Source organism: Podarcis gaigeae (assembly GCF_964106915.1).
Source record: "Podarcis gaigeae genome assembly, chromosome: 7".
Taxonomy (NCBI): domain Eukaryota; kingdom Metazoa; phylum Chordata; class Lepidosauria; order Squamata; family Lacertidae; genus Podarcis; species Podarcis gaigeae.
The window spans coordinates 39,235,951-39,249,430 of NC_139683.1; positions in this window are offsets into that span (position 1 = coordinate 39,235,951).

Consider the following 13,480-nt stretch of genomic DNA (forward strand, 5'->3'; position numbering starts at 1 on the left):
AAGTTACAGGGAACCAGGCAGAGGGCCTTCTCGGTAGTGGCGCCCGCCCTGTGGAATGCCCTCCCATCAGATGTCAAAGCGATAAACAACTACCTGACATTCAGAAGACATCTGAAGGCAGCCCTGTTCAGGGAAGTTTTTAATATGTGACATTTTAGTGTATTTTTCATCTCTGTTGGAAGCCGCCCAGAGTGGCTGGGGAAACCCAGCCTGATGGGCGGGGTACAAATAATAAATTATTATTATTATTATTATTATTATTATTATTATTATTACTAACCCAGTAATACTCAGAGTAGACCCACTGAAATTAATGGACATAAGTTAGTTAAAACTATTAATTGCATTCTAATTTAGTCGGCTATGACCCTCAGTACCCTCATCCCCCTGACACCCCACCAAAAGGAACTCTCAATTTAGCCAGCTCTGGACTTCACACTGCCTTCTGTTTACTGCAATGAATGGGAAAGAGGGGGGAAACAACAGCAAAACTAGGTAGGAAAAAGCTCCACCTCTTGCCTTAAACTGAGTGTGAAGCAGCAGGGTTCAGAAGTGGATGTAACTGCTCTCTTAGTGTGTAGGTCTGGCTGAACTGGATACCTACTACATACCCGCCAACACTTTCATCCCCCCAAATCGGGACGTCAGCAGGGTCATACCAGAGCACCTTCTGGTCCAGTGCTCTGGCGCGAGTGAGAAGGGTCCAGAAGGCACTCTGATGCAAATCTGCTGACTTACGCTACAGTGAGCGCCGGACAAAACAAGGAGGACATTCTGGGATGCAAACAGAAGTCAGAATTGACTTCTGTGTTTTCTGGGATGCCCATCTTAAAACGGGACAGTTGAGGGGTATGCTATTAGCCTGACAAAGGAAAGCCAGTGTGTGGGTGTTCAGAGGACAGTTTTGTACCCAGAGTGGGAAAACCTAAGTTCAAATCCTTAGTAAGTCAGGATTCTTACTGAGCAACCCTGAACCTAGGCTTTGACTCAGCACTTGACTGTTGCTTACCATAAAGCCAAAAGTCTTACTTTTAAGTGTGATTGGTTTCCCTCTCTTCTGATAAGATATAGTGTTAACTCGTTGGAACTGAACTTCTAGGTCTATATTTCTCCTGGAAATCAAGATTTTTTACATCCTTTTCAATTTATTTATTGATTTTTCTTGGTCATGGATAGAATGATTTATTTATCAACTATTTTTTCTGAAGAGCTTTGCAAATTCAGCATACACTCAGCAGGCGGATAGTTTCTACACCATATCTCAGAAATGCTAACCTTCCAGAGATTCTCATGTAACATTTAATTACATTTTGCTACACACACACTATTTATTTATACCCCCCTTTCCCCCTGACAGGACTTAAGGTAACTTGCAGATAAAATCAAGATGGAAAACATAGAAAAAACAATAATTAAAAAAACTATGAAACATTAGGAGAATTAAAACTATGTAATATATAAAAACTGTTTAAAACATACAAATAATTACAATAAGAACCGCATAGCACCAGTCCGTATATAGCGTGCCAACTGTATTTCCCAATGGGAACTTTGTGCTCTTGTCTTTAAGATCTGCTGGAAAGAGTCCACATGATCTTCAGCAGAGGGTCCCAGTTTCAATCCCTGTTCTCTCAAGTTAAAAGCGTATGGTGACAAGTGATGGGGAAAGACCTCTATCTAAGACCTTGGAGTGATGCTATCTATCAGAGAAGAAAATCCTGGGATAGATGGGCAAACAATCTTACCTGATGTGTAGCAGCTTCCTAAGAGATCATAGCAACATCAGATCTATCCACTTCATAAAGAAAAGTGATACAGTTATTGGGCATAGGGCCAGCAAGTTCCCTCTTTGCAAATCTGCAAGAATTCAAATCTGATAGTTCCTTTCTAAACAAATCCTCCATAATTCCACAGTTCAAAGGCAGGATGTTAACCATGCAAGGTAGACTGGTCAAAGGATCATTATTCTCATTATTACCAGGAAGTTATAATCTGTATTTAATCAACATCTAGTTTTATGATGTGCAGTGCTTGTGCAGTACTACTAATGATGTCAGTGAGAGTACCTTCTAATCTGCAGAACATCCCCCCCTCACCCACCTTCATTCCCACCCTGCAATGTCTTTTGACCTTTTGCAAATATCCCATTCAATAACTTTAAGATTTATGCAAGTTGCTTAGAATTTGTCACATGCACAGTAAGCTACAAAATAAATGTTTCCATGCTCAGCCACCATCACTATTAAATTATCTGGGCCACAGTTACGTTATTCATCTAGGGACGCCAAGCAGTAAGGTGCACCCAACTTAATTCAGAATAAATACTTAATGATCCATTTTATTGTTTATAAAAAGGCAGCCAAAACTGGATGCATCAGACATATGGTTATGCTATTCAGATGTAACTGCTGCATGATAAACTGCTCAATAAAGCACATTATGCTTTTTTTTAAAGGACAGGGCGACTGCACTGCTCAGATAGCATTTATCTTCCCAAACAATGCTTTGTAAAAAAAGAAAAAGTCACACATTGTACCTCATTTCATAACACTGATTAACTCTAAGCACAATATGCCATTTTTCATTCTTCTTAGTGATAAGGAAGATGGCAGTACTATGAGACACATATAAACCAGATGGCATATTCTGATATTGATCTTTCTACTTTGCCTTTATCTGGCTCTGCAGAACTTTAAACTATAAAGACTAGGCTGGAGCAGTTTAAGAGCTGATTAAATGGAGACACTTCAGCACCATTAGTGGCTGATGTCAGAGGAGATTCTAATTAGGTGCTGTGCAACTACTCCCCTGCCAGTGACATCACTGGTGCTTAAATGAACAGGGCAGGGCAGTGGCAAGTTCAGGACTGACCCTGCGTGCCTCCAGTACCTTCTTGGTAGGCAGCAGAGGGTGATGGCACTGCAGTGGCCCATCATACTGCCCACTCTTCTTCAGCACTTCAGGGAAGGAGGAAATTCATGCCACTTGTTCTGAGCACACCCAGCCCCCAATGAGGACACACAATTGGATGATGAGCTCTTTATTGGCAAAGGGATGCGGGCGGCGCTGTGGTCTAAACCATTGAGCCTCTTGGGCTTGCTGATCAGAAGGACGGCAGTTCAAATCCCCATGACAAGGTGAGCTCCCATTGCTCTGCCCCAGCTCCTGCCAACCTAGCAGTTCGAAAGCATGCCAGTGCAAGTAGATAAATAGGTACTATTGTAGCGGGAAGGTAAGCAGTGTTTCCATGTACTCTGGTTTCCATCACAGTGTTCTGTTGCACCAGAAGCGGTTTAGTCCTGCTGGCCACATGACCCAGAAAGCTGTCTGTGGACAAAAGCCATCTTCCTTGGCCTGAAAGTGAGATGAGCGCCACAACCCCATAATCACCTTTGACTGGACTTAACTGTCCAGGGGTCCTTTACCTTTTACCTATTGATTACATCAGTGCCTAAGGTGCAAGAATTACATATGCCACTCCTGATAAATAGCTTGCTAGGCATCACCTTCTTCAGACTTGTGTTCTGACCTGGATAGTTGGAGCAACAGCACGGCCACCCTGCCATCAGCACACTTAAACCCCCTCTTCTGAAGCTGTGTGCACAAGCAACCAGTGACTTCTTGGGCTTAGCCACACTTCCTTTTGTCCTGCTGCTTCTCCCTACTCAGTCAGAGCAAACAGCAGTTTGGGTTTCATCTGGATTGCTGCTCTATCACTGTAGAGCAGGTCTCTTGGAAAAGAGCAGTGCAAGGGGAAAACTGCTCAGACCTGGGCTTTTTAGGCACGGCACAAGTGGAAGTGTGGACAAGCCCTCCTGTGGGGCAACTTCAGCTGCTCCTGTTGCTTAAAGCCCCTCCTTGTTCTTGGAGATAGCAGGGGAGAAAGGCAGAGGAGATTCTAATAGCCCAACTCTCTTTCGAACTGTCTCTTGCAAGTCTGTACCTTCCTGCATCTCTTTTCCTGCCTCTTCTTCTCCCATCTCTAACTGTGTGGACTCTTTCTCTTGCCTCATGGGTGGCATGGCATGGAAGAAGAAGAAGAAGAAGAAGAAGAAGAAGAAGAAGAAGAAGAAGAAGAAGAAGAAGAAGAGGAGGAGGAGGAGGAGGAGGAGAAGGAGGAGGAGGAGGAGTTTGGATTTGATATCCCGCCTTTCACTCCCTTTAAGGAGTCTCAAAGCGGCTAACATTCTCCTTTCCCTTGCTCCCCCACAACAAACACTCTGTGAGGTGAGTGGGGCTGAGAGTCTTCAGAGAAGTGTGACTGGCCCAAGGTAACCCAGCAGCTGCATGTGGAGGAGGGGAGACGCGAACCTGGTTCACCAGATTACGAGTCTATCACTCTTAACCACCATACCACACAGGCTCTCCACACAGAGGTGCCAACTTGGATAAAATATGGGGGGGCAGGTAAGCCCCACCTCACATAATCAATCAAAAGATGCAGTGGACACACACTGTTTGAATGGGAATGCTCATCAACTGGGGGAGGGGCTCAAATATTTTATGGGGGGTTTCAACCCCTAGGACCTCAGTCTCTAGGAGTTGGCTTCTATGGAACCACACAAATCACTGGCCCTTCCCCTAGATCATCCTCCTGTCCCCGTCCCCCCGCTTCCTCTGCCCACCCTTCTGACTTCTGCCTGTCCCTGACACCATTTGTGGTGTGGCAACAGCTCTGTGCATGTGCCACAAGACCATGAGTTTGAGAAGATGCATGACAGGTGGTGGGTAATGGACACAGAGCACCGTGGTATCATAGCGCTTTAAATATATGCTGTGGATGTGGCCTTAGAAGCACTTAATTGGATACTCCCCTCTGAGCCCAGGAACTTGTTTTGAGTATCAGAACTGAACTGATGGTGAGTACCTAAAAATTTACTCCTGGTTGCCCCTCCCAAAAGCTTTCTTCATTTTAGTGTTGCAATTTTGGGGGGAGATGGGGAGAAAGAGGGCCATTTTGTTGCTGCCATGGTTAAACAGCTGGGTCAAAAATTATTTCCGACCCTCTTCACATCACTAGTAGATCTCAATCCTTCAGCTTTAAGGAATCCTACAGGAGTGGTAATAATGCCTAATCATAGGTATAAATTGACATATAGCAAAACAAATATCACTGTCCCCCCCCCCCCCCCGGAGTGAAATGTAATGTGCATTGAGTTTTTAGATGGGGAGAGAAAAACCTACAGTGATTTCTAACTTATTGCTAAAATGAATGCTTGGGTCATGCCTTAAACTGGATGAGATGCTAGCTGTCAGCAGTAGTGTCTAAGTTGATGTAAAACTATTTAATCAATAACTTACTTTTTCATAAATATACTGCTAGCAATTGACAGATTTTTAGAAGATAGCTGGACCCATTCTTATTTTTACAGCCATTGCAAAAAACTAAAAATAAAAAGTGCACATTAAAAATTTATAAAAACCACATTTTAAAAACTTTTCACAAAAACTACTTTCCACAAGTAAAAGTTGTACAGTCTGAGATGGTGTTACAATCAAAATGTCAAGATGCATACCAAACCTCTAATAACAAAATGTTTGCTGTTCCTTAAATAAATCTCTCCCTAATCTGGAACACCCCTGTAGTATGCTCACATGGCTTCTGCTAGGATGGGGAGAGATCCCCCTTATTTATTTATGTTTATATCCCACTTTTCCTCCAAGAATGGTGTGCATGGTTTTCCTCTTCCTCCATATTTTTATCCTCAAAACAACCCTGTGAGGTAGGTTAAACTGGGAATGTAACCGGCCCAACATTATGGCTGAGTGGCCATAATTTGAAACCTGGTGTCCCAGGTCCTAGCTCAACACTCTAACTACTATGGCACACTTCCTCTCTAGATAGGCACAGTGTCTTTGCTTGGATGAGAGAGGGGTGTGTGTGTGTGAGAGAGAGAGAGCGCGCAAGAGCGCTTATTTATATCCTGCCTTTCTCCCATCCAGGCACTGACCAGACTCAAACATACTTAGCTTCAGCAAGTTGATGATCTGAGGTGCTTTCAGACCATACATTGGAAAGGGGGAAGTGGGACTGAGTCCACTGGTTCTGCATCCTGGCTCCTTTTCATGACCCTGACAGCCTCTGAAAAGGATGCCTCCATATGTACTGCTGTGGACATATAGGTTCTCTATGTGACTGAAAACCCCAGATGCATAGAGGTTAGGGTTGGGGAGTGTATGTGTGCATGTGTGCGTGCATGCGTAAATGTGTGGGTGTACCAGTGTTGGAAATGGAGCCAGCAGGAAACTTCCTGTCCCACCTCGATGTATTTGGTATAAATTTGTGAGGAAATGAGTGATTAGCCCTTGCATGCTTGAATAATTTCCTCGGTTGCCATTGAAAAAGATGTTCTGATTGATGTGCCCTTAAAACAACTCAAGCAAAGATGGATAATACCAGGTCAGAAATAGCAGAACCAGTAGGCAGAGTATTCTTTCAAAGCAACGTCTAACAAATATAAGAAAACCTTGCATGAATAATAGTAGCATCAGTCAGACTGTGCTGAGTGAAAGGCTAAGATAGCAAGCTTTCATATTAATCTCCAATATGAAATTTTCAGGGCAATGCAGCATGCTTTTTCATCTGGTTCACTGCAGGGCATGCAGCTTATCAGAGGACACAGTTGTTGAAAATATTTTATATAATGGGTGGGGCATGGGGGAAGAAGCTTAAACTTTACTCAGTCTGACCTGCTACTGGCTTCCTGGTGTCTCTGATAAAACAGAGATAATCTTTGATGATTATAAAAGTTACGCTGAAAAGTTAGTAATCGATGCAAACTTTGTTGAAAAAGGCAGGTGGTGTTGCTGAAATGTGGAAAGAAGAGCCCATCAGAAGATGACAGATTGATGCCTCCTATATATCTGCAGCATCTTCAATAATTCAGTAGAGTGCACCTTTAGCAGACAGAAATCATAATGATAGAAGGAAGGAAAGTAATCTTTTCTACCACCAGCAGGAAAAATACAAAAATGAAAAAAGTGTTCTCCTGTGACTCCTGTTCTTAGTGCTGACAAAATGATCCTGGTTTCCTCCTTTATAACAATCTTTTGAGTGCTGAATTCATAAGGAACCCATTCCCCGAAATTATGAAGCCTTGTGCTGATGGGGTAGATACTGTAGTTGAATTACTTAAGATGCAAGCCTCATGAAGTTGTTATGGAATGAACTTGGTAGGTTTCTGGATGAAACATCGGCTCTCGATCCATTCCAGTCCGGCTTCCGCACTGGTCATGGGACAGAGACGGCTCTGGTCGCCCTAACAGATGATCTCCGCAGGCAGCTGGATCGAGGCAGGTCGGGGCTGCTGATTCTTCTAGACCTGTCAGCAGCCTTCGACATGGTCGATCACGAACTCCTGGACCACCGCCTTGCCGACGTGGGGATCCAGGGCACAGTCCTTCAATGGCTGTGCTTGTTTCTCTCTGGTCGGGGACAGAGGGTGGCTCTTGGGGGGGAATAGTCATCGCGCCACTCCTTGGTGTGTGGAGTGCCTCAGGGTGCGATACTCTCCCCGATGCTTTTCAACATCTTTATGCGCCCCCTCGCCCAGCTTGTCCGGAGTTTTGGGCTGGGTTGCCATCAGTATGCTGATGACACCCAACTCTATCTGTTGATGGATGGCCATCCTGACTCGGCCCCAGACACACTGACCAGATGTCTGGAAGCTGTGGCTGGATGGTTATGTGGGAGCCGGTTGAAGTTAAATCCTTCGAAGACAGAGGTCCTCTGGCTGGGATGGGGCAATATGAGATTGAGGGGGTAACTCCCATCTCTTGTGGGGGTGCAATTAGTGCCAGCACCGTCCGTTAAGAGTTTGGGTTTAATCTTTGATACCTCCCTCTCTATGGAGGCGAAGATTACAGCTATAACAAAGGCGGCATTTTTTCATCTCCGCCAAGCTAAGCAGTTGGCTCCTTATCTCTCTTGCCCTGACCTAGCCACTGTGATCCACGCTACGGTCACCTCCAGACTGGATTATTGTAACTCGCTCTACGTGGGGCTGCCCTTGAGACTGACCCAGAAACTCCAGCAGGTGCAGAATGCCGTGGCGAGACTCCTTATGGGGTCTTCGCTGCGAGATCATATTCATCCGGTACTATACCAGCTGCACTGGCTCCCGGTGGAATACAGGATCAGGTTTAAGGTGCTGGTTTTAACCTTTAAAGCCCTATATGGCCTAGGACCCTCGTACCTATGGGACTGCCTCTCCTGGTATGCCCCACAGAGAAATTTACGGTCTGCAAATAAAAACATCCTGAAGATCCCAGGCCACAGAGAGGTTAGGCTGGCCTCAACTAGAGCCAGGGCTTTCTCGGCCGCGGCTCCAATCTGGTGGAATGCTCTGTCACAAGAGACTAGGGCCCTGCGGGACCTGACATCTTTCCGCAGGGCCTGCAAGACAGAGATGTTCCACCAGGCCTTTGGTCAGGGCGCAGCCTGACCCCCTCCTCTGGCAATCTGCACAGAATTTTGCTTAATGGTTGCCATCAATTTGATTTTAATTAATTTTATAATGAATGTTTTTAGAATGTTGGATTATTTTGATTGTTGTTAGCCGCCCTGAGCCCAGCTTCGGCTGGGGAGGGCGGGATATAAATAAAATTTTATTTATTTATTTATAACTTTCATAAAGCAGAGTCCACCATCAGTTGCAGTTCCTGCTTTTGGACTTCCCAAAGGCAACTGGTTGGCCACTGTGAGAAGAGGATGCTGGACTAGAAGAGGCTTTGGCCTGATCCTGCACAGTTCTTCTTTTCTTTTCTAAGTGATGAAGTAATTTTCATTTGGCAGATGTATATGCCCATAGACCAATCAGAAGTCCCACTTGAGTGAAGGAGCCTTATGCATATACATTGGTGCTCACAGGGCCCCCTTGTGCTTCTTTGGAGTGTGTGACTCACCAATGATGTTCAGGATGTGCAGCTAGCATGCATGATCTCATTTTCCTCTCAAGTATTCACTGAAGTGTGAGGCGCTTCATTTGAACTTCCTGTGCCAGGTCCCAAAAATATACTTTAGGTTCAAGTCATCAGTGTTCTGAAAAGCTCTAGGGCATTATATTTCTGCTGTAGGAAAGGATAATTGTATCAGAAAAGAGTAGAAAAGGCTGTGGTTGATTATAAAAGGGAAAGCAGCCAGGAAAGAGGTGTTACGGATCATTGTATTGTTTTAATTTATAATCACCATGACAAGGCCCTTTGGGACTGAACTTTAAACCCTGGATGTTGCATTTTCAATGCCTGATGTATGCAGTGGCCAGATCTAATTATATGAATGTCACCCCCACAGATTTTACATAGCACCCCTCCACCCTGTTTTTGCATGCCCTAGTTGCAATGAATTGCCTGAGCCAGATTCCCCACAGGCAAGCAGCATTTGTGAATCTGAATAGGCAGGAAAACTAGGTTCCCTTAGCAACAAGGGCTGCATGAAAGGTTTAAAACAGATCCTTCCATTATTGGATCTATCTTTCTTTGTTGGATCATGAGATATTAACAGACACTCTAGAAGTGCCCAGGTGCATCAGAAATGAAAGAAGGCTGTGCATGTATGCAAAGATGTATGCATATATTTATTTGACAATATCATCTCCTTTGTGCCAGTATCTTGATTCTAAAAAAAGAAGAATGTAAAAGTAAAGGATCCCTGGATGGTTAAGTCCAGTTGAAGGCAACTATGGGGTTGCAGCGCTCATCTGTCTTTCAGGTTGAGGGAACCAACATTTGTCCATAGACAGCTTCCCAGGTCATGTGGCCAGCAAGACTAAACCACTTCTGGCGCAACAGAACACTGTGATGGAAAACAGAGCACACAGAAACGCCATTTACCTTTCTGCCACAGCAGTACCTATTTACAGTGGTACCTCTGGTTATGTACTTAATTCGTTCTGGAGTTCTGTTCTTAACCTGAAACTGTTCTTAACCTGAAGCACCACTTTAGCTAATGGGACCTCCTGCTGCTGCCGCGCCGCCACCACACAATTTCTGTTCTCATCCTGAAGCAAAGTTCTTAACCTGAGGTACTATTTCTGGGTTAGCGGAGTCTGTAACATGGAGCGTATGTAACCTGAAGCATATGTAACCTGAAGTACCACTGTATCTACTTGCACTGGTGTGCTTTCGAACTGCTAGGTTGGTAGGAGCTGCGACAGAGCAAAAGGAGCTCACTCCATCATGGGGATTCGAACTGCTGACCTTCTGATTGGCAAGCCCAAGAGGCTCAGTGGTTTAGACCACAGCACCACCCGCATCCCGTATCTTGATTCTAAGCCCCTGCTGGTACTATGTAAATAATAAATGATAATATGACTTTTAAAGAATATACAAATACGTACTGTATTGATGGTTTCTGTATTCCACTCAGAGTAGAAAGATGGCTGTACTTTCCTAAGGTGTAGCATGTGAAAACAACAACAGTAGTTTTTGATGAAACACAGAAATGAATGTGGGACATGTTCCAGGCTGATATTGGAGCCCACGGAGAAAGAGCACAGTGAGCCTGGCCAGAAGTTGCAGGACCATGGACAGCTCTGAGTAGCTTGGTCCAATAATAGCTGTGAGCAGTCAGCACCTTCTCTCTCAGACTACATGAGTGTGACTGCCAAGGCTTTCATGGCAGTTTAAAATATACAACATTTACTTATTTATTTAGTCTAATTTAATTTTAAAAAATAATACAGACTTTTTTTGGCTGGTGGTGGCTTACCTGTATGCTTTGTGGCCTGTGCCTCTCCTCTTCAGTCACCCTTCATAGCACATAAGTCTTGTAAGTAGCCCCTGGGTAGGTTAGATCATAATCAGAATGTCTTCTTCAGGTGTCCTCGCAAATGAAGTGCACTGGGTGGCAACTGGCAAAAAAGCCTTCCAGGTAATGGCATTCTGCTTATGCAGTGCTCTCCTAAGGGAGGCCTTCCTGGTGCTTAAGTCTGGAATAATAACCCTTGTTGCCATTTAATCCAATAGGACCAACTTCTGAGGAGACGTAGTTAGGATTGCACTGTAAGTTGTCTCTCCCCCCTCCCCAGCTCCAGGCAAAGATTTGTTTTTTAAATTCCCCCTGTGTTTTAGAGAACTTAAAACCACACCATGGACTCTAACTTGGTTTTCTTCTGCATTCTCTGGTGTTATTATTATTCTTATTGCAGTATTTGTACTTCATGATTAGAGCATAGGAAAAGCCAGGCTGCATCAGGTCAAAGACCCATTTAGTCCCGCATCCTGTTCTCAGTGTCCAACCAGATGAGAAGCATACAAGCAAGACCTGAGTACAGCACTGAGTCTCTCTCACTTGTTATTCCCAGCAACTGGTAGTTAGAGGCATTTTGCCTCCAAAATAAAATGATTTCTTTATGCATTTTCCATAGATAAACATTCTAACTCAAAAGAACCCCCTACCCCCATTCATGGTTGTGTAAGCTTCTGGATAAATTCTCTTTGAAGGATGCAATATAAACAAACACACACAATGAAGGTGAAGCCAAGCTGGAAACAACAGGAAACAATTGTCCGTTGATTCTGTGCTTCCCAGGCAGACATGGGAGAGGACCTGAATAAAAATCTAAGAGAGATCAAAATTCTCTGTCTCCATTCATTGTGCACTTGGGAACAATAAAGAAAATCTCTAGGTGGAAATCTCTAGTTGGTCAGACTAGAGGGTATAATTCACAAGCCCTTGCAATTTCTAAACATCATAGAAAAATGCTTCTTCAGAAACCTTAGACATACCCACTGGTTATAGAGGATGGATGGTCCTTGGTGTAATATTGTTGTCAGAACAAAGGATGGTTTTGTACAACATCCTCAAGACATAAATGCCTTTTACCTCAAATGCTACTGTCTGTCTCCTTTCACTTAGAAAGATTTCACATATTGGATCCCTCACCGCCCTTCACTGAGAAAGGGATGCAGAAATCCTTTATTTTTTCCTGGACATTCAGACTATCCCTGCTGAATGATAGAATAATACTAAGTCTCTACTTGGTACAGTAAGAATATGGCTTAATTTTCTCCCAAAAGCATTCAAAGTTAATAAGAATCCTCTTTCAAATAAGTGCAGTTCTGCTAGCTTCAGAATTTATCTAAATAATAAAGTTCCAAGGAACTATAATAAATTAAGTTTTGAAATGTAAACTAGGTTCACAAGTACCATTTTGTACTCTGCATTCAGGCCTCTTCACTTTCTTGCAAGATTGACTGTAGGCTAATATACTGCACCTATTGGCAGAGGATATCACACACCTAACTACAAGAGTCCCCTGAGAAAACAGCTACATTACCAATTAACACATGGAATATTGCATGATGAGCTAGTAATAAATTGGTCTACTGTGAGAATGCTATAACAACTCCGGCCCTGTGATTGTACAGCTAAATTGATCAAGTAGAATAAAATAGTTTTCTCTAAATAGTTATATTTTCATGCAACACTGCTAATGGGAAGAATGAAATAGTAGGAATGTCAGCCTTCTTGAATGATTCTGCATCTCATTTTGTTGGAAGACAATTTTAGTCCTAGGCTTTGAGCTGCTTTGCATGTCACACTGTGTCAAAGCTTGAATTCAGCACTTTCTTCCTCCCTGGTCCCTTTTGCTCTCTCTAGACTAATGAGTTACGGCCATGGTTTGTTCTTGGTTACAACTTGAGTTTTGTCTGAAGAGCCTCTGGGTATAGGGTAGTATATAAATTCAAATGATGATGATAATAAGGAGTTTAACCATGAACTTGGGTTCAGTAGACATGTGACGCCTTGGCTTCATCAGTGCAGCATGGCAACAAAAAGCAACAGAGGAACAAAATGGCTGTGAGCTCCCTTTTCAGATTCTGCATGCTCACATTCAGGTCAATGTTCTTTGTGAAGCTTGGGCATTCATTCGGGAGATGTAATCGCTAACTGTCCTAACTGATCTAAAGATGATGACAACGGATATTTCTATCCTACCTTTCCTCCCAAAGGAGCTCAGGGTGGCAGATGCCAAAGTGCTAAAACCATACAGCTTTCACTGGCCTAGAGGGTTGCTTCTCATAATAAGAATTCAGCTAAGATGTGGGTTTAAGTAGACCATGGCCTGCATAAAACCAGATTTTGCCAATGCTTTTCAAGTGAACCCAAAACAATGAAATTCATCTTATACATGGTTTTGTATGTTTTGTGGTATTTTATGCATTGTTGGTTTTATTGATCATAGATTAGTAATTCTTTATCATAATGTTTAATTATTATTTGCTGATGTTTAATTTTACTGTTTACTATTAGATACTAATGGATTGTTGAATATTTCTTTATTTGATATAAGTTGCTTATTTTAAAGTTATTGTGACTTTTTAATATTGGATCAGATTGTTACTATTAATGTCTGGTGTTTTATTATGTTTTTATATGTGATGGAAGCTGCCCAGAATGGCTGGGGCAACTCAGCCAGATGGTCGAGTTATAAATAAAAATGTATTATTATTATTATTATTATTATTATTATTATTA